The following is a 21,952-nucleotide window of genomic DNA, read 5'->3' as shown; positions in this document are numbered from 1 at the left end:
GATTCTAGAAGGATTAAGCGAAAGAACCTGCTCCCTTTCTAGCAGTAATTTATCGTAGATCGCTTGGGCAACGAAGAGTACCTAGCGACTGGAAGAAAGTGCAGGTCATACTCGCTCTTACGAAGGGCCGTAGGACAGATGCCTACAGTTATACACCTATATCGTTGACGTCATCTGTAGCAGGATTATGGAGCGTGTCTTCTGCTCAAGAACTAGGCCGTTTTTGGAAAATGAAAATCTGCTCCATGAAAAATCAACATGGATTCGGCAAACAGAGATCCAGCAAAACTCAGTACGCCCTGTTCCTCCACGAGATGCATAGCGCTGCAGAGAACGTCGCTCAGGTAACGGTTTGCAGAATAACCTGCAGAGAATCGAAGAATGTTGCAGGCTCTCTCAGTTGACACTGAACGTAAATAAACGCAACGTATTGCGCATGCACGGGAAAAGAAATCCACTACTGTACAGCTACGCTATTGATGACAAACAGCTGGAAACAGTATCTATAGTAAAGGACCTAGGAGTAACTATCCAGAGCGACCGTAAGCGGGGTGTCCAAATAAAAACAGATGGAAAATCAGATTCAGATTCATAGGAAGACTTTTACGGAAATGTAACTCACTCACGAAGTAAGTTGCTTATAAGGTGCTTGTATGATCCATTCTTGCGTACTGTTCATCTATCTGGGATCCCTAACAGGCAGGAGACAGAGAAGCTCCAATGAAGAGCGGCGCGTTTCGTCGCGGGATCGTTTAGCCGGCGCGAGAGTGTTACGGAGATGTTCAACAAAGTGCACTGGCAGACGTTACAAAAGAGGCATTGTGCCTCACGGAGACATTTACTACTGAATTTTCGAGAGAGCAGTTTCCGGGAAGAATCGGACAACAACAAAAAAAATGGTTCCAATGGCTCTGAGCACTATGGGACTTAACATCTGAGGTCATCAGTGCCCTAGACCTAGAACTATTTAAACCTAACTAACCTAAGGACATCACACACATCCATGCCCGAGGCAGGATTCGAACGTGTGACCGTAGCAGCCGCGTGCCTCCGGACTGGAGCGCCTAAAACCGCTCGGCCACAGCGGCACATTGCAGTGAACATTGCAAGGTTTCTTTCCCTGCTGCTTCTGGTTAATGTGGCATTTTAATAACACAGTAATGTTATCGTTCTCGAAAGCACTTTGCATGTCATGCACCTCACCTCCTATTTTAAAAGATGACCGCTGACGACCGTGCCATGCACAAATATGGATGGCACACGATTTATTTAACGAACTGACAACGATGTGTCGACGTCGGTTACTACAGATGCACTTAAAAATGGACAGTGAACTAGTCGCGGAGCCGGCCGAAGTGGCCGTGCGGTTAAAGGCGCTGCAGTCTGGAACCGCAAGACCGCTACGGTCGCAGGTTCGAATCCTGCCTCGGGCATGGATGTTTGTGATGTCCTTAGGTTAGTTAGGTTTAACTAGTTCTAAGTTCTAGGGGACTAATGACCTCAGCAGTTGAGTCCCATAGTGCTCAGAGCCATTTGAACCATTTTTTGAACTAGTCGCGCAAATAGGCCTGGTGGAATCGTTTGATTTTTCAATAAGTAACTGTATTTGCAAATCCCACGTTTCGACCATGGAATTTAGGAGGCTTCCCTTGGTTGTTAGGCAAATGCAGGAAACAGCAGTCCCATGGTCCACCTATCCAAGGATAGGAAATGAAAGCTAAGAGAACGGAAAGAATGAGCATGTCATTGCAATGCCAAAGGAAAAATAGTCAATATCTCCGCCGGCTGACAACTGTATTTTCCTTCTCAACACCAAAGTCTATTAGTATTACAATCCATTTACTAGGAATTCAATAACTATTCATACCAGATACAGTATAATTTTCGAAATATCTTATAGATCTTCCACCCCTCCCAACCCCCCTCCCCCCCCAAAAAAAAAAAAAAAAAAAAAAAAAAAAAAAAAAAAAAAAAAAAAACTGGAATAAGTCCAGGAGGAATTAAACATGTAATACGAGTATCTAGAAGAAATAATAATAAGCCACAAAGTATAACTACGTATAATCCCATTTCCCAGGTGTTCTGAAAACAACATACCCTCCAACGCAAGTGAAGATTCATTCGGGGTGCAGCCTGGCCTTAGTACAATGCCTGGAGCAAAAATTAACAGCTGGCGGTTAATGTAGAATCGAAGAAGAATTTTTTAAGAATTGGTGTATTGTCAAACGGAAGCATATGGCATTATAAATGTTTATACAATAATTTATTACGTTAAAAATCGCCTAATTAGTGCAATATCCACATTAACGGTTTTGCCAGTTTACTGCATTTTCAAAAGTGAGATAACTAATGCACTAACACTGCCCTCACACCTCCGACTTCAAGTTATGCACTCTGAGCACCAAGAAATAGTATATAATATGTCAATGAATTATACAGCATGTCGTGACATGGTGAAAGGGAGTTGGATTTTCTAGAAACTCTTTAAACCAATCACACACCTGGTCTGATATTTCGTACGCTTGCATTTTGTTCATTAGACGGCAGAGCGGAACTGTGCGAGACGCTTCTCGGAAGTGAAGGATCACGGCATGAATCCGGCAGGCGATGTCTACTGCCTTATGAGAACAGAGCGAGCTGGGTTTCTCACTGTCACCGTTTGCGGAATCCGTGCTGATGCAAGCAACTGGCGGTCTCCAGAAAGGTCATGATACGAGAGTACCAAACGCGTTCAAAAAGTCTACAAGAGACTGGCCTCAGCGGTGCAAGCATTTAGTTTTGTGTACTTGTGCCACTACTTCCTGAAAACAGCAATGACCGGAACATTTTCCAAGCCTCATTGTGCTGTAGCTCGTTACTTACAAATTGTATGGCATACGGTATGTAAAGTCTAATAGGTATTCCAGCAGGTCGGGTTTCCTCTTATAGGTGGTGCAAATGATTTTCTGTTCCGCAGTCAATTATTTTGGTATCAGTCTTTTTGGCATTTACACGGCGACTGAAAGTAGGAAACGTGTTACAATCCTCTTGCATGAAGCAAAATGTGAGCCTTTTGCCGCAATGTCAATGTTTCGCTGTTATGGTCACTGAGGATCGCGACTGATAAGTTTGCTCCATTTACTAATAAGACAAAAACATACGATACAATAAGTGCTTAGCACCCTTCGTCATTCGTTTTTACAACAATTTTCAGATTATAGAAATAACTAGAAGAACAGGATATAACAACAACGACGCTGTACTATTGTACATATCAGTAATTTTTTTTCTTCTGATTTTTCGATAAACTTGTGTAATTGATGTTCTGATTTCATTTTTTTGTTACATGCCATTGTGTTAAAAAAAACTGTAAACAAGTTTCGTTGTGAATATTAATGTTTATGTCAAATGTCAAGCAATATTGTGATAGAATTGAAATGTAACAAATGTTGGAACTGTTGTAAGCTGTTTAAAATCGTAACTGTGCGTCTGGTCCATACGTAGGCAATGTGTTAGGATATGTAGAATGCAAAACCTCGGGGGAATACCCGATTTGTCAGGGAGCGGTAAAAGGTGGATGGCAGGTGAGCGCGGGAAAATGCACGCGGGCACGACACAGCACAACGGGCTCAGCAATACTAGTTGGAGTTTGGCACTGATTTGAGCAACACCTTCTGGAGCGAGGAGGCTCTCCTGGAAGACATAGCTTCACTGAGCCTCGGGTATGCCGTTCCAACGCCCACACAGCATGGCAAAATTCAATAGGCACTAAATGGAAAAGTATTGCGACGCTAAGAAGATTTAAAGTGCCGATACGTCAAGAGCCATAGCTGTGGTTGTATGTGTGCTCTGTGCCTCGCCATCTCGCCGCCCGACAACCGCCGCATCGAGACTTGCAGGTTGAAACTTTTAGTACTGTATTCGTATGGATCAGAGAGTGAACTGTGCAATAATAACCTAAATTTTACCAGAACTTTCCCATTATTTAATTATCCTCACAGCTAACCTAGACAGGGTCCTTTCCAAATGTTGCGCAATCCGAGTGTCCCGAAATGAAAATTTAAAATTTGTGTTAATAATAATTATTTGCAGGCCCATCTATGTTAGAATGGTGTATAAAGAAATGTTTCGTTAATGAACCAGTAAATGAATAACGAAAGTCTAACGAAGTTGAAAGATAACTTTAATATTGATATAGTAATGAAGTTTAATTATTTCGGGACAGATATAAAGGTATTTGAATGAGCAGTAAATAAGATGAAAAGAGTAGTCTGGGAATCTTGAACGCATAATAAATTCAGTAATCATTTTTTAATACAGTGCTCAGTGATCATAACAGTTTCAGGGTCCCCCCCCCCTTTTATTCATCTGAATTCTGAAGTGTTCTAAATTGGTTTGACCAGCAAAATATAAAAGTCAAAATTTATCAGTGTTTTATCTTTATCAAAATTGACATTTTGTGTGTGGCTCGAAAGTGCTATTTCTAGGGTAACCTATGCCCAATTTTAATCAGATTAATAGACAGTATAAAGTTTTGTAGCATACATTATAATGGATCAAATGGCTCTGAGCACTATGGGACTTAACTGCTAAGGTCATCAGTCCCCTAGAACTTAGAACTACTTAAACCTAACTAACCTAAGGACATCACACACATCCATGACTGAGGCAGGATTCGAACCTGCGACCGTAGCGGTCGCGCGGTTCCAGACTGTAGCACCTAGAACCGCTCGGCCACACCGGCCGGCAGTATACATTATAGTGTAGTGTTATGTATTCATGGTTTTTCCATATCAGTACAGAACGTGAAACTATCAGTTCAATAGATTTTCTAATTCTAAAATTCTACTATATTATGCAGTGTTACTACTTGTTGTTTTGCATGAATATGTACCAACTTGTACAGGTAAGAAACTTAGTTAATGCCTAATTAGGCTGGCGACCATATTATTATCAAATTGGTAGCATCTTCAGTGTTGCTTTTGGTCAATTCTGACGTGTAATTGCATTTCGAACTTGCTTGACGGATCATTGATATTACAGAGTGGGTGTAAGTCTGATTTGCCACCATTCAGGCACACGCGGTCGATAACTATACGAGAATCCTCTCTCATAACGTGAACCCCGCTCACTTACCATAGCACAGGCTTTAACGAGTGCTGTGGCACGCGGAGGTTACAAGGAGGAAAGACAAAAGTACCACTGGCGTTTATTCCGCATCTTCACGGGTTCGGTTAATTATTGGATTTGGCAGTGTTAGTTCCCTTCCTGTCGCCATCCTTCTCTCCCCCCCTCCCTCCGCCGTCCACCATCCCACGCCCCACCTGCAAAGCTAGGGACGGGCTGTTATCCCATGTAAAACTGTGCGAATGTTTTCTAAACTGTTGGGCATTGTGTAATTGAGTCAGGAGGCGTGTAACAACTCGTTGCTCACTTAGTCGGCTGTGGAAAGCAGCCTACAAGTCACATCGAGGCCGGCCGGCAACCTGGCCCTCGTCGTTAATCCGCTGGGCGAGTTCGATGCGGGACTGGCGCGCCTCCCCGAATCCCAGCACCGGCATGCTAACGGTCACCGGTACCCGAGCGGGTTGAACCACTGGCAAAGACAGATAAGTGAAGGAGAATAAGGAGAGGGACGCCGACGCTCTGAACGATGTTACAGGCCAACGTGTGTGTGTGTGTGTGTGTGTGTGTGTGTGTGTGTGTTAGTGGGAGGGGGGAGGTTCAAATGGCTCTGAGCACTATGGGACTCAACTTCTGAGGTCATTAGTCCCCTAGAACTTAGAACTAGTTAAACCTAACTAACCTAAGGACATCAAACACATCTATGTTTGGCAGGATTCGAACCTGTGATCGTACCGGTCTCGCGATTCCAGACTGCAGCGCCTAGAACCGCACGACCACTGCGGCCGGCGGAGGGGGGAAGGAAAGGGGGTGGAGCGGTTTGTGATTAGGCTAATGGGCAATTGGTCTCGTTCGAGGATGTCGGTGTAATGTCAATCATCATCAACGGTCAGAAAGGAGGAAGTCTAGACACAGTAGCCAATTGTAAAATAACGACGAAGATAAAAAATGGGAAGTTAAGGTGCAGCTGACATGAGAGACTGATTAACTGTTTGCTTGGCAGCAATAATATCTGAGGTAGAGTTATTATTTTCGTAACACAACAATTATCATATTAACATGAGTACACGCATTTTCAGCGAAAATGAGTGTTTTTATTGTTTATGTTAAACCAAGAATTGTTCGCATTATTCTGCATAACAGTCCTTATTACTAACGGTAAGGCCAACCTCGTATTTCTGGCTCGTCCATTTTGTACACTGGCAGTGTCTCACTGACATACATAATTCACACCTTCCTTAAGAGCTTCTGCAGAACCACCTCGTTTACCCATCTAGCTTGTGGAACATTCGGTTTATTACGGTTTCATGTGTTCTCGTTGCCTTTACACACTGATACTCCTACAAACATTGCAGTGACAGCAGCTCTAAACGGCTTCAATCTTATTCTGTCTCCTACATTAATCTCACTGAAGATTATCCTGCCACTGACTGCTGCCCCGTCAAGAACGCCGCGTTCTGCAGTGCTACGATTTCACCTTCACTTTCGCTGTCACTGTCTGAGGCTACCAACATCCGATAGCTGGCAACTGGTAGCTGGTAGGGGCACGCACACCGCACAGCTCCACTTCTGCCGCGAGGCGTACTTGCCAGTGTTTGTAGACTAAAACTATACATTATTATCTAGTTTGTTGCAGAAACTGACTGGTAATAATGACTTGCAGCACATAAAATATAGTTTTAGTATCGTGTCAACGCTTACCATCCTCAACAAAAACTGAAATTTTGTTAAGTGCTCAATCACAAACATGAAACAGCTTATAGACAGCGGAAACGTGAAGGAGCTTCAGATACAGCGGTAATTTCAATGTCAGAAAAGGTGGGTAACGTCTGTTAGTCAACACAGAGTGCCGAAAGTGGGCACAAATGGTGAACAGCTGCCTGTGGTTTCGCAAAGTACCCAACGTCAAACAGAGGGTCAGTGCCAAGCTGTGGCTACGTGTGCAGGGTAGGGTAGCGTCTGTTGGGAGATGTGACTAGTTTCGCTTCCGTCCGCTCGGTGTCGTAACGGAAGGCGCCAGTCGAAGGCAGCGCAGAGCCAGCCGCGGCAGTGCGGAACCACATCCGAGGCGGCGGACGAAAGTGAGAGGCTGCGGGCCGGAACTTTCTCCCGCGGCTGGGACGGGGACGCGCGCAGCGGCACGTACTCGCGTCAGCCTGCCAGAGCGCGACTGACGCAACGCGGGCCATGTGGGGCACGGGGAGTCACTGGGCCGCCTTCCGCGCCACAGCGGCTGCTTCCGCCGCCTCGGCACACTTCTGCGCGTTCCTTCCAGAAGCTTCGCTCTTACGTCACGGCTCTGGCCGAACACCTCGACAGGCCGGCACCTGTCACGCACGGAAGCAGCAGCACCAATCGGTGCCAACCTGCTCCTCACATTAGACCACCGCCCGTCTAAGTTCCACGTGAATCATCACAATAGGTTGTGCTTTCGACATCCTGACGCAATTTCCCCATTTACTCCTATTCTGTGCACATTTCTTACTTTTTCCTTCCATCCCGAACCATGTCCTTATTTACTAACAAGGGCAGGCCACAGCGTACAGATCGCGGATGTACTTCAAACTTTGTACACTTTTGTAACAGTCCCATTAGGACAATATAAAAAATGGCCCCTAGAACTCAGAACTACTTAAACCTAACTAACCTAAGCACAGCACACAACACCCAGTCATCACGAGGCAGAGAAAATCCCTGACCCCGCCGGGAATCGAACCCGGGAACCCCGGCGCGGGAAGCGAGAACACTACCGCACGACCACGAGCTGCGGACAGGACAATATAATGGCAAGTTGTAACGCGTACTACTTATACGATTCCGAGAAAATCTGAAGGGAAGTTTTACGTGTGAATCATGTACCGGTGGGTTGCCACCCTGAGGACGAGCTGGTGGCGGTGATGTAGTTAGCGCTCCAGCTCCGTAAGCGGTGGTCGCTGGATCGAGGTCTGCTCACGCTTTTTTAAAATTATATTTTTTTCAACACTAGTCGTATTATGTCATACGTATTACATTTGAAAGGCAATTTTATGAAAAGACACCTGTGTCTGCATGAACGGTTATTGGACTTCCAATGTTATTTGGCTGTTTGCTAATTTTTATTATTACAATTATCTGACTTTTATTTCTATACGCAAGTAAAAAACTTTATCAAGCGCCTTCAATCTTGCCCGTATTTGATCGACGACGAACGAAAAATTGCTTCTTGTGAAGGTCATTGGCAATTTTCGCCACCGATATTTACGAAACTGTTGCATGACGCATCCTTTGCTTCCAAATTACTCGCAGACTAGAAAATTGCATTCATTCGAAGTAGTACATAACGTTTTCATTTATGTTTTCCGTATCTCTATGGTGCAAATGGCTCTGAGCACTATGGGACTCAACTGCTGCGGTCATTAGTCCCCTAGAACTTAGAACTAGTTAAACCTAACTAACCTAAGGACATCACAAACATCCATGCCCGAGGCAGGATTCGAACCTGCGACCGTAGCGGTCTTGCGGTTCCAGACTGCAGCGCCTTTAACCGCACGGCCACTTCGGCCGGCTCCGTATCTCTATGAAAAATATCAGCCTCCCACTTGAAATGTCTAATGCACATCCGACGATTAATCAGTCGTACAGTACCCTCATACTCTGCTATAGTGTAACTCATTCCATTATTAAATAAAGTTATCTACACCTTTTTTTTATGGAATTTTACTTGGGCTATCAGAGCCTATTGCTCGCTCTTGAAACCTGTGTTTGCAGATCGAAGCGTGCAGGTGCATAGCAGTTCTCGGTATCTTATACGTCTGCAGGTATAAAGGATTTCAGAAATCACTACAGGCATACATTTTCAGGAAATCTTTATGCGTTTGGTCATTTACTTGTCGACAGTTTTAAATTTAATATCTGCTGTTGTAATAAAAATTACCGTACAACCAAATAACACTGAAATTCAATAAACGTTCGTGTAAATATCCGTGTCTTTTCATCATATTACCTTCCAAATGTAACATCAACGAAATAATGACTAGAGGTGTAAAAAATATAAATTAAAAAATGAGCAGGACTCGATCCAGCGATTCTCCGCTTACGGAGCTTGAACGCTAACCACACGATCGCCGCAATCTCGTGCTCAGCGTCGCAACGCACATTTTATCATCCACGCGTAAAACTTCTCTTGCGATTTTCTCGCAATCGTCTAAGTAGTACGCCTTCTGACTTGCACGTTACGTTGTCCTAATGCAATACTAAAACTGTTAAACGTTTGAAGTAAATCAGTGATCTTAAGTTGTGGTGTCCCCTTGTAAGTCTTAACAGATTCTTATTTGCGTGTATCCCAGGCGACTGACTAAAGGCCTTGAGTTCGACATTTCTAAAATTTTTATTTGTCAGTTACGACTTTTTTTCTACTCTGGTAAAGCGTGGTGGTTTTGGAAACTCCGAGGGAAACGTGGTTCGTAATCCACATTAAACTGCAGGGCCCGCTAGAAATGGCGTTGCCTGTCAGTTCATGGATCGGAGCAAAGTAACGGCATATGTCTTCCAATAGAACTATACCATACTGACAGCCTTGCTGTTCAAAACAACCGTCGATCTGGTGACAGCTTCACCTGCGCCTTTGGACATTTTACTATCTGACAAGTGATATCTCCTTTCCAACATACACCGTCCGTCCAAAAAGCTTCAACACTGATTTTATTCCTGGCTATAAGCGAAGTCAGCGCTTTACCTCTGGTAGCTGTTTGAACTAACAACTATAAACAACAGATGAGCATTCGATCCGTCATTTGTGAGCAGGCAGTGTGATGAACTGGACGTGCAGTCGTAGTTTTGTAGCGTTACTATGTCACAATCTCGACGGAAGAAAGTCTCTAAATCAAGGGTTCAGGACATTCTGCAGTACGTTTTGAAGAAGAGACCAGCGTGTCGCGCACACCTTGTCTCTCGAAAAAACGACACGTGGATATCTATCGCGACTTCACTGAAATGCAAAACGCGGACAAGTCTTTTCCGGAAAATATCATCACGGGTGACGAGACGTTGTGTTATCAACACAATCATACCACAAAATGACGAAGTAGAGAAATCACTTGAAGTGTCGACGCTTCGGCGACACAACCGCATTCAAGCCAATGTTACACTCTCGTTGAACTACATCGCAAAGAAGGACATTTCTGACAGTTTCAGATGATTGTATGAACTTCCCATGCGTTGTACTCAAGTAAGAAGAGACTGTGTCAAACGCCTGGAGATTAAAAACACCGTCTTAAATGTTCTATAATTTTTTGTTAATCTAGCCTGGAACTTTTTGGAATCATGGGGGTAATTCCTTACTACATCATCATCTCAACTCCTTGATGCATACCTGGATTGCCACTACAATTCATTTCATTATTTTGAACCTGTACAAGCTACACGGTCTCATTCGCTAACCCGTGTCTCGCTTAAAGGTCCCTTCTCTCTTACCCATTTGTTTACGAAAGTACATAGAAAGCTTAACAATGACGTCGTGAAAGATGATATACAAGTCCAAATGGGTAACGGCTTTGTGTTATTGATTATTCAAGGCATTCAGCAAGTGACTACATGACATTAACATTTCCTATGTCCAACAAATTCCATAACTTTTTTCACACAACATTTACATCAACTGAGTCACCGAAACAATAAGGCAATACAGGGTGTCCCAGGAGGAACGGTCAATATTTAGTGATATGATAGAAACGATAATTCGAAACAAAAAGATCTGATAAACATGGGCTCCGAAATCCTTACGTTTATAGCTATGAGCACTGCATCTTCGATTCTGTGAGACAAACTCTTCTGTTGCAAGCTCTTTGCCTTCCATATTTTGGGAGGAGGTAGTACGGACCAAAATAAGAAAAAATTGACTAGTAAATATGGGCTCTAAGACGCATTCCTTAAGAGCTGCGAGAACTTCTCGAGTAGAAGAGTTGTTTTTCACGGTAGAGAGGACGAACAAGTGCTCATAGCTCGTAACGTATGCACTTTAGAGGACATGTTTACTGGACTTTTGATCGTTCCTGACATATCCCTGAGTCTGCCCATTGCTTCTCGGACACGCTGTGTACTTACCCACTGCCGCAGCATTTGTCTTTGCAACTCTGTACCAGCATCTGAAATAGAGTCCGATTTGAACTAATTGCATTTGACAGCGAGCGATGTAACTGCCCTGCCATTTCTCAGTGACCACTTGCGGTAGAAGTCCAGGGCAGAGATAGTCCACTTTTTCGCCTACGGTCCACTTTTGTCTGTGGTAGTAGTAAAATTTTCTAACCTCGCACACCGGTTCCTCAATCCCGGTGACTTATAAAGTGACGAAGTGAATGCAATTTACAAAATTTATAAAGCAGAGTTACAGCAAGTTAAAGCATATAGCAATAATTACTTACCATACACTTCGCCAAAATTTTATGAAAACCAAATGAAAATGTTCTTAAAACCCCCACGCTAACGCCCACCACGAACGCTGGAACGCCCGTTAATGGGCGGTAGGAATCAGGTTGATTACCCCTGGTCTGTGGGGTTCGTGTAATGTTCAGTTTGGCTTGACGTCCGACGAGCGATGGAATTAGTCGAAGACAGACACAGTGGAGACACTACAGAGATCTGCAGAATATGAGAATTTTTATGTTATCTGTGCAAGAGATGGAGAGTTTCAATTTCATTCTTGTTAGTAGCTAAATATTGTCAAAACTGCAGAAAAAGTTTATCTTCCGAAGACTATACATGTTAAATGCAATGCGACACGCAACTTCGGAAAGATCCTTTGCTGAGCGCAGTATTTTGGTAATCAACGAGAAATAAGATTCAAATGGTTCAAATGGCTCTAAGCACTATGAGACTTAACATCTGAGGTCATCAGTCCCCTAGACTTGAACTACTCAAACCTAACTAACCTAAGGACATCACACACATCCATGCCCGAGGCAGAGAAATAAGATGTACTGGAGTGAGGTGGTATGATTAAAGCTGTTCCTGAACGGCAAAATTATATCAGTTTTTTAAAAAAAGAATAAAGTAGCTCTGATTTTAATTAATATTTCTTTTGCGAATTTTTTTGGACATAAAGACTTGAAGCGATTTTGTGTCGCCAGGACTGCGGACGGCTGCGCTGTGGCGGCTGCCTGCTAACACTGCCTGTCCCGACACTTTGGACTTTAAACGACAGAAGCCAAAAACACGCCCCACAAACGCTGCCCTCCGTAGTAAAACAACTGCGTAGTGTGCCGTGCTCGGTACAACAGTTATGTTGGCTATAAATTCTACCGACGCCGCTCTGGAGCGAGGCCTCATCTGTGACAGCGTGGCGGGGGAAGACGAGCAGTGACCTGGGAGAGTGACAGCGTATAAGCAACAGGTGCGCGTCTCGATGAATGCAGACGGAAGGCGCCGCGTACTGTCTTTCTGGATATCGTCACTGTGTATATCGGTCACGATCGTACTGAGCATGAAGTCTGTGAACGAATAGGACGTGCAGAAATTGTCCACCTTAACAGTCGGGGACTCGGTGTTCTCAGGCACTGTCTAATCATCTCAGGTTCGGCTTCTCGCTGTGAAGTATTATAATTGTCACTGAAGCAATTGAGAGATTTCGTGCCTCACGTCAGACTTTGAGGAACACTTGGATTGGAGACCCATTCTTTTACTTGTTGCGGCCGGCCGCGGTGGTCTAGCGGTTCTAGGCGCTCAGTCCGGAACCGCGCGACTGCTACGGTCGCAGGTTCGAATCCTGCCTCGGGCATGGATGTGTGTGATGTCCTTAGGTTAGTTAGGTTTAAGTAGTTCTAAGTTCTAGGGGACTGATGACCACAGATGTTAAGTCCCATAGTGCTCAGAGCCATTTGAACCATTTTTTACTTGTTGTGCTCTAGTCATGACAGCCTCCAGCGTCTGTTGTTAATCCGAGTGAAACTGATACACGCTGCGTTAACTGCTATTTGTACGTGTGTCGTTAGGATCACCTTCGTTACTGTGGCGTTTTTTTTGTATTTATTCAGTGGTAGCCATTGGCGGTATTGCATTAAAAACATGTACTATGTATTTAGTTGATTCTGCTGATTTTTGCCCTGGGCGTATACATTATTGAAATATTGTAATGCCTTTTCTAATATTGTGTTGTTTCAGTTGTATACCGTATGAAGAACTTGCAAAAAAATGGTTCAAATGGCTCTGAGCAATATCCGACTTAACTTCTGAGGTCATCAGTCGCCTAGAATTTAGAACTAATTAAACCTAACTAACCTAAGGACATCACACACATCCATGCCCGAGGCAGGATTCGAACCTGCGACCGTAGCGGTCGCTCGGCTCCAGACTGTAGCGCCTAGAACCGCACGGCCACTACGGCCGGCGAAGAACTTGCAAACCTGATCAGACGAGTATTTGCACATAACGAACGGCAATGGAAAATGAACGCGCACTGCATACAGGGAAAGAGTCGTTTGCGATAATTTTGGTTGATAATAATTTCTAAAGTTGATCTGGCTGCTCAATATGCTCAATATGATTATGTTCTCTCCTGGTTAGTGTTCTTAGTATAACCGGTGTAAGGTACTGATGTTTACAATCTATTTTGTGGTACCATTAGCTACGTTCTGGCGTTTTTCTTTTAAAATTGTAATCTTAGTAGAATTATCAGCTGTACAGTTGCGTTACCCAAAGACTCGGACTTGTGAATAATCTCGTGCTTGTAGTGTAATTTCAGTTCAGACAACTTACTTAATGCTCTTGTGAATCACTGTTTTTTGAGTTCAACTCATTTTTAATTCGGTAAACTTCTATTTACTGCTGGTTTAAATATTTAATATGTTTCAGCGTAATAAATTGTTCTTATGTAGTGTTTGATGATGAAAGTCAATTGTTCCGCGGAACACACATTTGTAATTTGCTGAACTGTGAAATTTCTAATAAATGTGTTTTATGTAATATATCCGTCACTCGTTCAATCGTTTCTAAACTTTCCTAATTTATGGGTCCACTGCTGCTGCACAGTATTTAACTGTGAAAAGTATTCAAATAAAGTCTCTTCTCCGAGTACAATAATACAGTTCTTGTACAAAATATACTTTGTATTCTTGCTACGTCAAATTAGAATAAAAATTCAAGCCCCCTTCTTCCTCACCAGAAGCAGCTGACTAACGTCATGCTACCTGAGAGTGTGTAGATGTCTGAGATGGTGGTGGCGGTCTTTTGAACAAAAATAACTCTGCAAGTATCTTTGTAGCACCTCAACGTCGACATTCCGCTTCAGTGCACCACAAAGATCACAGCTACTGTCCCTGCACTCCAAAAATAGAGATTTAAAAACGTCGGAGGTTTTTGAGCACAGCTTCAAGCATAAACATGAAATTATTTTGTCTCACGCATCAACACACTGCCATCAAAGAGGCTCTACAGATCAGAATGTACAACAGTATCTTTTGTCGAGGATATTTTGTACACGAAAGTCGTCGCGAGAAATACGGAAAAGAAATAATACTCATAAGAGAAATAACATCAAGACCAAAATTTACCCATAAGCCAACTAGATATTTAGGTAAGACATCGCACCAGTAAAAAATACAAATGTAAGATTCGCATATCAAAGAACACACAAGAATAGATCACAGATCATAGATCGGGTAAAACAAAATAGGCTTCTCGAACCCAAGAATGTACAAAATTGAATGCAAAACCTGTGATAAATCTACATAGGTTGGGTGTGTTGAAACTTCAGCAATAGATAACGAGAACACGTTGAAGACAGCGGCTACAATCCGTCTACCTTTTTCCACCACCTAAAGACCGAACAGCACACAGCTGATAATGCAGAGCAAGCTGTCGAAATTTTACACAACACTGAAAGGATGAACATTCTAGAAGAGATGGAAATCTGTATACATACACACAAATACCAGGAAAAAGGGTAAATCGACCTAAGCCAAAAGCTATACATACAGAAATGTATTGAAATTATCCACCAGGACAATGGATACATGCATACAACAAATAATACGAGACAGCCAGAGATCACATTATAGCTAAATTCACAACAAGATATAGATTCGAACAAACAATACTGTAACCACACACCATGGCCTGAAAACCTGCCAACAAGTTGGCAGAAAGACGCACCTATAAAAAATTAAAAAGAACGTATAGCACATAAACAACAAGAAAGAAGTGTTTAGTTCAATTTATAATTGAATACAAACGAATATGTAGGACTAAACACAGCTATAACGAAATCCGTCTACGAAAACAGATTACAATGACAGCATCCAGCGATGCCATATGGGCATGCAAAGATCAATAGCTACATAACAGCAACGATAAACAGTACTGCCTGTAACCCTGCAATATCACTGCATTATCTCTCAAACAAGCCGTCACTAAAATATCGGTACACAGAATGTAATAAGACAACTAGATAAGGTAGTAAGTCAGATGAGGTGGTAAACAACCATTATTACTACAATAACACCAAAGGAACGTAAATAACAAGCAAATAGACACTGACCGAGCTACCGATATCGTGTGGATGTCAAAACCATCAGACATGTGTAAAAATGTACAATAATGCAAACCATTCAATTATTACCTTTAACATTAGAAATAATATGCCAAAATTATATACCATTTACCTACAGATAACCTGATTATGTAGTTCAGTCGAAATAGGCTTGTTCTATAAAAAAATAAAAAAAGAGCAATCAAACTTAGCAGAGTACTTGGAATTATAAAACATAATTCACAATGTCCTTAGAGGATATCTACTAAGCAGCGGGCCAAGAAGAATATAAATAATTGATCCTTACTTTTTATAATATAATGGACAATATTTTGCGTTTTTCACGCCTGGAAGTAAAAATGGTTAACTGAAGGAAAGCGTCAAATTCTAGAAATTGTGTATAAGAAAGAGAATTACTTCAAGACACATCAACACCCGCAGGTTCGAATCCTGCCTCGGGCATGGATGTGTGTGATGTCCTTAGTTCTAGGGGACTGATGACCACAGCAGTTGAGTCCCACAGTGCTCAGAGCCATCTGAACCATCTGAACCACATCGACACCAAGATCGTTGCAGCAATGCAGCCATCAAGAAATATGCATCAAGGCTATGGGGGCACAAAGAAATCATGGACAAACTCAGTCACAAAATGTACGTGAGTCAAGACGGTTTTTTTTCGTCCGTCAGATTGAATGTTAAGTCGATTTTCGGGCATGCAGCCGGCACGTAATTTTTTTTCTCACAATATATCTCAGGTAACTGAATGGAACAAATTTCCGCTCAGAAATACCTCACAGTGTCTTCTTGACTATAGTTCGAATGTTTTTAGCCCAAATATCAGGTGAAATAGTAATGATATAACTTTTAAGCAACTACACATTTTTCTGGTCCCTTCAACCCCACAAACCAAACAGACAACTACACATTTTAAAGCAGCACATACTGCCGATACTGCCACTGCCACTAAAATAATGTTCAGAGTAACTTCTACCTTACTGTTACAATAAATATCATTTATAGTATTCAGACAATAATTTCCTTGTATATGTGCTATCCGAAGTAAAGTACGCGTGTAAAAGACCAAAGGAAGAAAAAAGCTAAACTACAGACGAAAATTATCAGTACAATAGAAAAAATACTAATCAATGGTTTTAGGTTTCCTCCGTCCGCGGAAATATCACGGTGATGAGAGTGATAGCTTTGTGGTTATTTGGGATAGACTGCTTGAACGCGTATGTGGAAACTTTTACTTGCGTAATTTTGTCTGCGCTATCTCTACAGCACAGATACTTAGAGGGCAGAAGAACAATCATATTTTCTACCGCTGAATATGTTTTCAGAAGTTTTCTTAGATTATTATCGTGAAGTGTACGGCGTTCTCCTTCTACACACTGCCGACAATAGGCTGTTTATATCCGCTCGCCCGGTGCTTGTGTTACCATTAGCAGCTTCCTTCTGTTAAAAGTAAGCTTTGCTCATGTATGCGACCTTTCACCTTTTACCACATTCTTTCCATGTCTCCCCTAGCCAGCTTCTTCAGACTGAAACGTTCCCTCTGTCCGTCCTTGGGACTCCCGTGGCGTCAACGTAAATCCACGCACGCTCACCGCTGAGCGGCGCGCGGGACAAATTGCGCGAGAGATCGCTCCACAGATTTAGTACGGACGGTTTCTTGGCATACTCTGATCAATCCAGTGCTACACTTTCAAAAAAGTCTACATAATGATCGTCAGCATCGATCTGACTTGCGTAACAGGGCTAAACTTCTCACTACTCCAAAATCAGAAATTAAAAGCCATGTAATAATCTAACTTGCGTCAGGTATCTCGCAGTTGTAAATACCAACAACCGACAGCTGTATAAGGTAATGACGAGAATAAATGTTTGCTGCGGACCGGGAGTCGAACCCATATTTCCCACTGTACGCGAGCGGTCGCCTTAACCGCTTTGGCTATCCGCGCACGACTCATGGCCAGGCCCAACCTTCCATACGTCTTCGATCTTGCGTCTCAGCCTCCTGTACTCGTGCAGACATTATGTAAGTCCCGTACAGGAGAGGACGTTTCAATTGAGAGTCGCTGCCTGGTGGCGGTAGACAAATACGACACTGCAGTGCCCGTGTTGTTGGCAAGAACGACGCAACGGTCCTCCGGACAATATCGTAGTCTCAGCGAGATTCCGACGTCCGAGCACTGGGATGCAATGCGTACACCGCTGTTCGAACACCGCTTCGAACTGTCTCTTATCAACTTTTGCCGATACTCGCCATACCAACGAAATACAATTACAGTTCAAGGCGATGCGGAAAAAGTCCACAAAACCATCTCACTCAAATTTCCAAGTAAACAATCATAATTTATTGGGTTCAATTAAACCCAGCAAACTCAGCCTCGTTCACTGAACATTGTAGTGCTAAAATTGCACGGTAGACTAGATAGGCAAGTTTGGAACAAAACTATAAATAATGCCCGGTAAATATGAGATCTAAACTGCTTACCGAAAGAGCTATGAACACTTGTTCATCTTTGCTGCTCTGAAGTACATCTCCTCTATCAAACAACAACTATCTACAAGGCTCCTCAACCTAGTTTGAGGTTTCTGCCTTCACAGTATACGCATAATAGATGGACAGTAAAACCCGACTAGAAAAACGGAAAAGACTCAATCAGAAATCATGACCGCGTACTAGAAAACACTGTCACATGCTGTGTTCTCTTTTCTGCAAGAAATAACTTGGTAGATCACGTTCTACGGAGTTCACAAATACACCGCGAAAGCCCCATCTCCATCTAGAACGACACTTCCTCTAGGACGACATTAGAGCAGGACTGGCGGCCAGCTCCAGAGTTCGCGAACACCAGGCCTCTCTGCGAATAAGCGCCAGAAGTCGAATTCAGGAATTTCTATAGGCTGTTCCTCGCTTCCACTGACAGCATTTCTCTGGGAGGTGCAGTTTCCCGTCAGGGCTTTTCAAACTTTCAAAGTTCCTGGACATCACTAGCCGTCATGGAAAGTTACAGCCTTTATACCAGGCGATTAGGCTCCAACCACGACCCACCTGGAAGAATTACGGAAAGACCGCCCCCCTCAACATACTCAGGCTGCAAGCGAATCCACCCTCAGAGACAGCAAACCGGCCCTGGCGTCTATAACAGCGAACACACTAGTTCGGCGAGGAAATGGTATGTTACCTCGTAAGTCGGCTGATTCTGAGACAATTTCATGGGTCCTCGAGCAGAATAAATGTTTCTGTTTGAGGTAAGGCGCACTGATGCGGAAACGACCGAGGCGAAAGTTAAAGGCGAACATCTTTTTGATACCTCTGACTGTGGAAAACACGTGTCGGAGAGCTATGAGCACTTGTCCATCCTTGCTACCGTGAAACACATCTCTTCTACCGACCAGCTACCCATATCCTTTAACGCATGCACTTCGAACAACTATTTCTTTTTTTTTAGTCCATGTTACCTTCTCCAGAAATATGGAAACCAATGAGTTTGTTGTAAAAAATATGTGTTTCGCAGGATTCAAGATGAACAAATGCTCGTAGCTCTTAAGGAACGCATTTTTAGCGCCTATGTTTATTGGAATTTTTCTTCTTCTTTTGATCCACAGTACCACCTCAGCTGCTTCCTTTTCAAAAGAACCACCCCGACGTTTTCCTTAAGTGACTTCGGACGAATCACAGAAAGTCAAAATCAGTATGGCCCGGTCCCACGAGTGTGAGAGCTGTCTGTTAACACTCCGCCGCCTCGTTCGGTTGTAATAACGTAAATCTTAATTAATGAGGAAACGGATGAAGAGTTACGAGAGCTTAAGACGATCCCTTGGTCTCGCCTCGCCCTCGGAGCTTTGGTGGCGGAGTCCCATTCCCGGCCGCGGCCAGAATCCACCCACTGATAGCCACGTCTGTTCGTTCCTGTAAACTAACTTTGCGGTGTGGGGCGCGTGAGAATAATTTACGCGACGTACTGCCTTACAGGTTCACTGAAAACCGTTTACTGGCGGACCTGGACTAGTTCTCTGCGTTCCTCCTCTATCAAAACCATTCTAAATAAAAGTCACCGTTCTCGCTTTGACCCGTGAAACAGAATTAAACGTCTCACAATTCCAAAGTGAATAACGAAAGCCCAACATACTACCAAACTATCGGAAAAACATCATCCCTACAATTCCGAATACTGCAAGAGCCGATAAGTGCGAGAATTGCAGCACAATGAGCTTAACATGTCGCGCATCCAAGTTGTTGAAGAGAAGGATGGAAAAGAACATCGAGGATGTGTTAGATGATGATCAGTTTGACTTTAAGAAAGGTAAAGGCACCAGAGAGGCAGTTCTGACATTGCAGTTGACAGTGAAAGCCAGGCTGAAGAAAAATCAACACACGTTCCCAGAATTTGTCGACCAAGAGGAAGCTTTCGACAACGTCAAATGATGCACGATGTTCAAAATTCTGAGAAAAATAGGGGTAAACTACAGTGGAAGACGGGTCGTATGCAAAATGTACAAAAACTGGGAGGGAACAATAAGTCTGGAAGACCAAGAAGTAAATGCTTGGATTAAAAACGATTTAAGACAGGGATGTAGTATCTCGCCCGTGCTGTTCAATCTACGAGTATACACCGAAGGAGCCATGACGGAAGTAAAAGAAAGGTTCAAGAATGGGATTACAATTCAAGGTGAAAGGATATAAATGTTAAGATTCGCTGATGAGATGCTATCCTTAGTGAAAGTGAAGAAGAATTACATGATGTGTTGAATGGAATGAACCATCTAATGAGAACAGGATATAGACCGAGAACAAGTCGAAGAAAGACGAAAGCAACGAGTAATAGCATAAATGAGAATAGCGAGAAACTTAACATCAGGACTGCTGATCGCTAAGTAGGTAACGTTAAGGAGTTCTGCTACCTAGGAAGCAAAATAACCCAGGACGGACGGAACAAGAACGACATAAAAAGAAGACCACCACTGGCAAAAGTTGCATTCCTGGCCAATGGAAGTCTACTCTTATCAAACATAGGTCTCAATTTGAGGACGAAATTTCATACAATGTACGTCTGGAGCACAGGGTTGTATGGTAGTGTATCAAGGAGTGTGGTGGGAATACCCTAACAGATGAGAATCGAAGTGTTGAGATATACTGATACAAACGAATGTCGAAAACTGGGTCGGCTGACAGGGAAAGGTATGAGGAGGTTCTCTGTAGAATCGGCGAGGAAAGGAATGTATCGAAACCACTGACAACAAGAAGGGACAGGATGATAGGAAATCTGTTGATACATGACGCAATGATTCCCATGGTAGTAGAGGGAGCTGCAGATGGTAAAAGCCGTAGAGGAACACAGAGATTGGAACACACCCAGGAAATAATTGAGGAAGTATGTTGCAGGTGTTAGTCCGAGACGATGAAGTTGGCACAGCAGAGGAATTCGTGGCGGGCTGCATCAAACCTGTTAGAGGATTGATAACTAAAAAAATGATCTATATCACTAAATTCTGAAAGATACCGAAATCCGATCACTGGACCAGAAACTTTACATCCCTAAGAGTTGTACATCGCCTCCAGCAATGATAGTCTTCCGCTGTTTATCTCAACAGGACAAAACAGTTATGCCAACAGGTCAAAGTCACACAAAACCCTACTATTCAATACATGAAGTATATTCCCGATAGCGAATATGGACAACGCTCAGACGTATAATGAAATGACGACACTGAAAATTTGTGGCGGACCAGCACTTGAATCCCGATTTCCCGCCTATGTTAGGGATTGCCGTACCATTACGCTATCGGCGCAAACTTCAATATGTCGTCAAGAATGCGCCTACAGCCTGCACTCGTACATACACTTCGTATGTACTCATACTGCATGCCTGTCCGAAGGAGCATCGCATCGTACTTCTCAACAACACACGCGCTGCAATATCGTACTGCTCTTCAACTTTTCACAGGCACGAATGTGACATATTACTTGGCCAAGCCGCATTATTAGCTACCAGATCCCCCACTATCTGGTACATAAACTCTGCGCCCTGACCACATGCTCACGCGCTAAGTCGCAAGACTCGACAGTGGAATGTAACGTGACGAATAGAAATTTCGCATCCGAAGATGGAAACGCGCTTGTGAACTCTTGAGCTTTCCGTACTTGAAGAACGACTTCGGCGATCACTGAAGATCAGTCACTCTCGACTCCCCACACTCAGCACTCTAAAATATTTCCTCCACTCCATAGGCAACACAAGACTTGCTTCCTACACCGGCGAAGGCTTACGTCCGATTCATCGATTTTCCAAGCCCCACGGAACTGCTGCAGTACTCAGGTCTTTCAGCCAGTCAACACGAGTA

The 21,952-nt window shown here is 43.3% G+C and overlaps 1 protein-coding gene across 1 annotated transcript in view; it reads left to right on the top strand.

Moving 5' to 3' along the window:
• Window positions 1-21,952, top strand: part of LOC124545959 (glucose dehydrogenase [FAD, quinone]-like) — a 116,143-nt gene that overhangs the window by 82,305 nt on the left and 11,886 nt on the right. The window lies entirely within an intron of this gene.

Source organism: Schistocerca americana, chromosome 8 (assembly GCF_021461395.2).
Source record: "Schistocerca americana isolate TAMUIC-IGC-003095 chromosome 8, iqSchAmer2.1, whole genome shotgun sequence".
NCBI lineage: Eukaryota > Metazoa > Arthropoda > Insecta > Orthoptera > Acrididae > Schistocerca > Schistocerca americana.
This window is presented reverse-complemented; position numbering and strand designations above follow the sequence as displayed.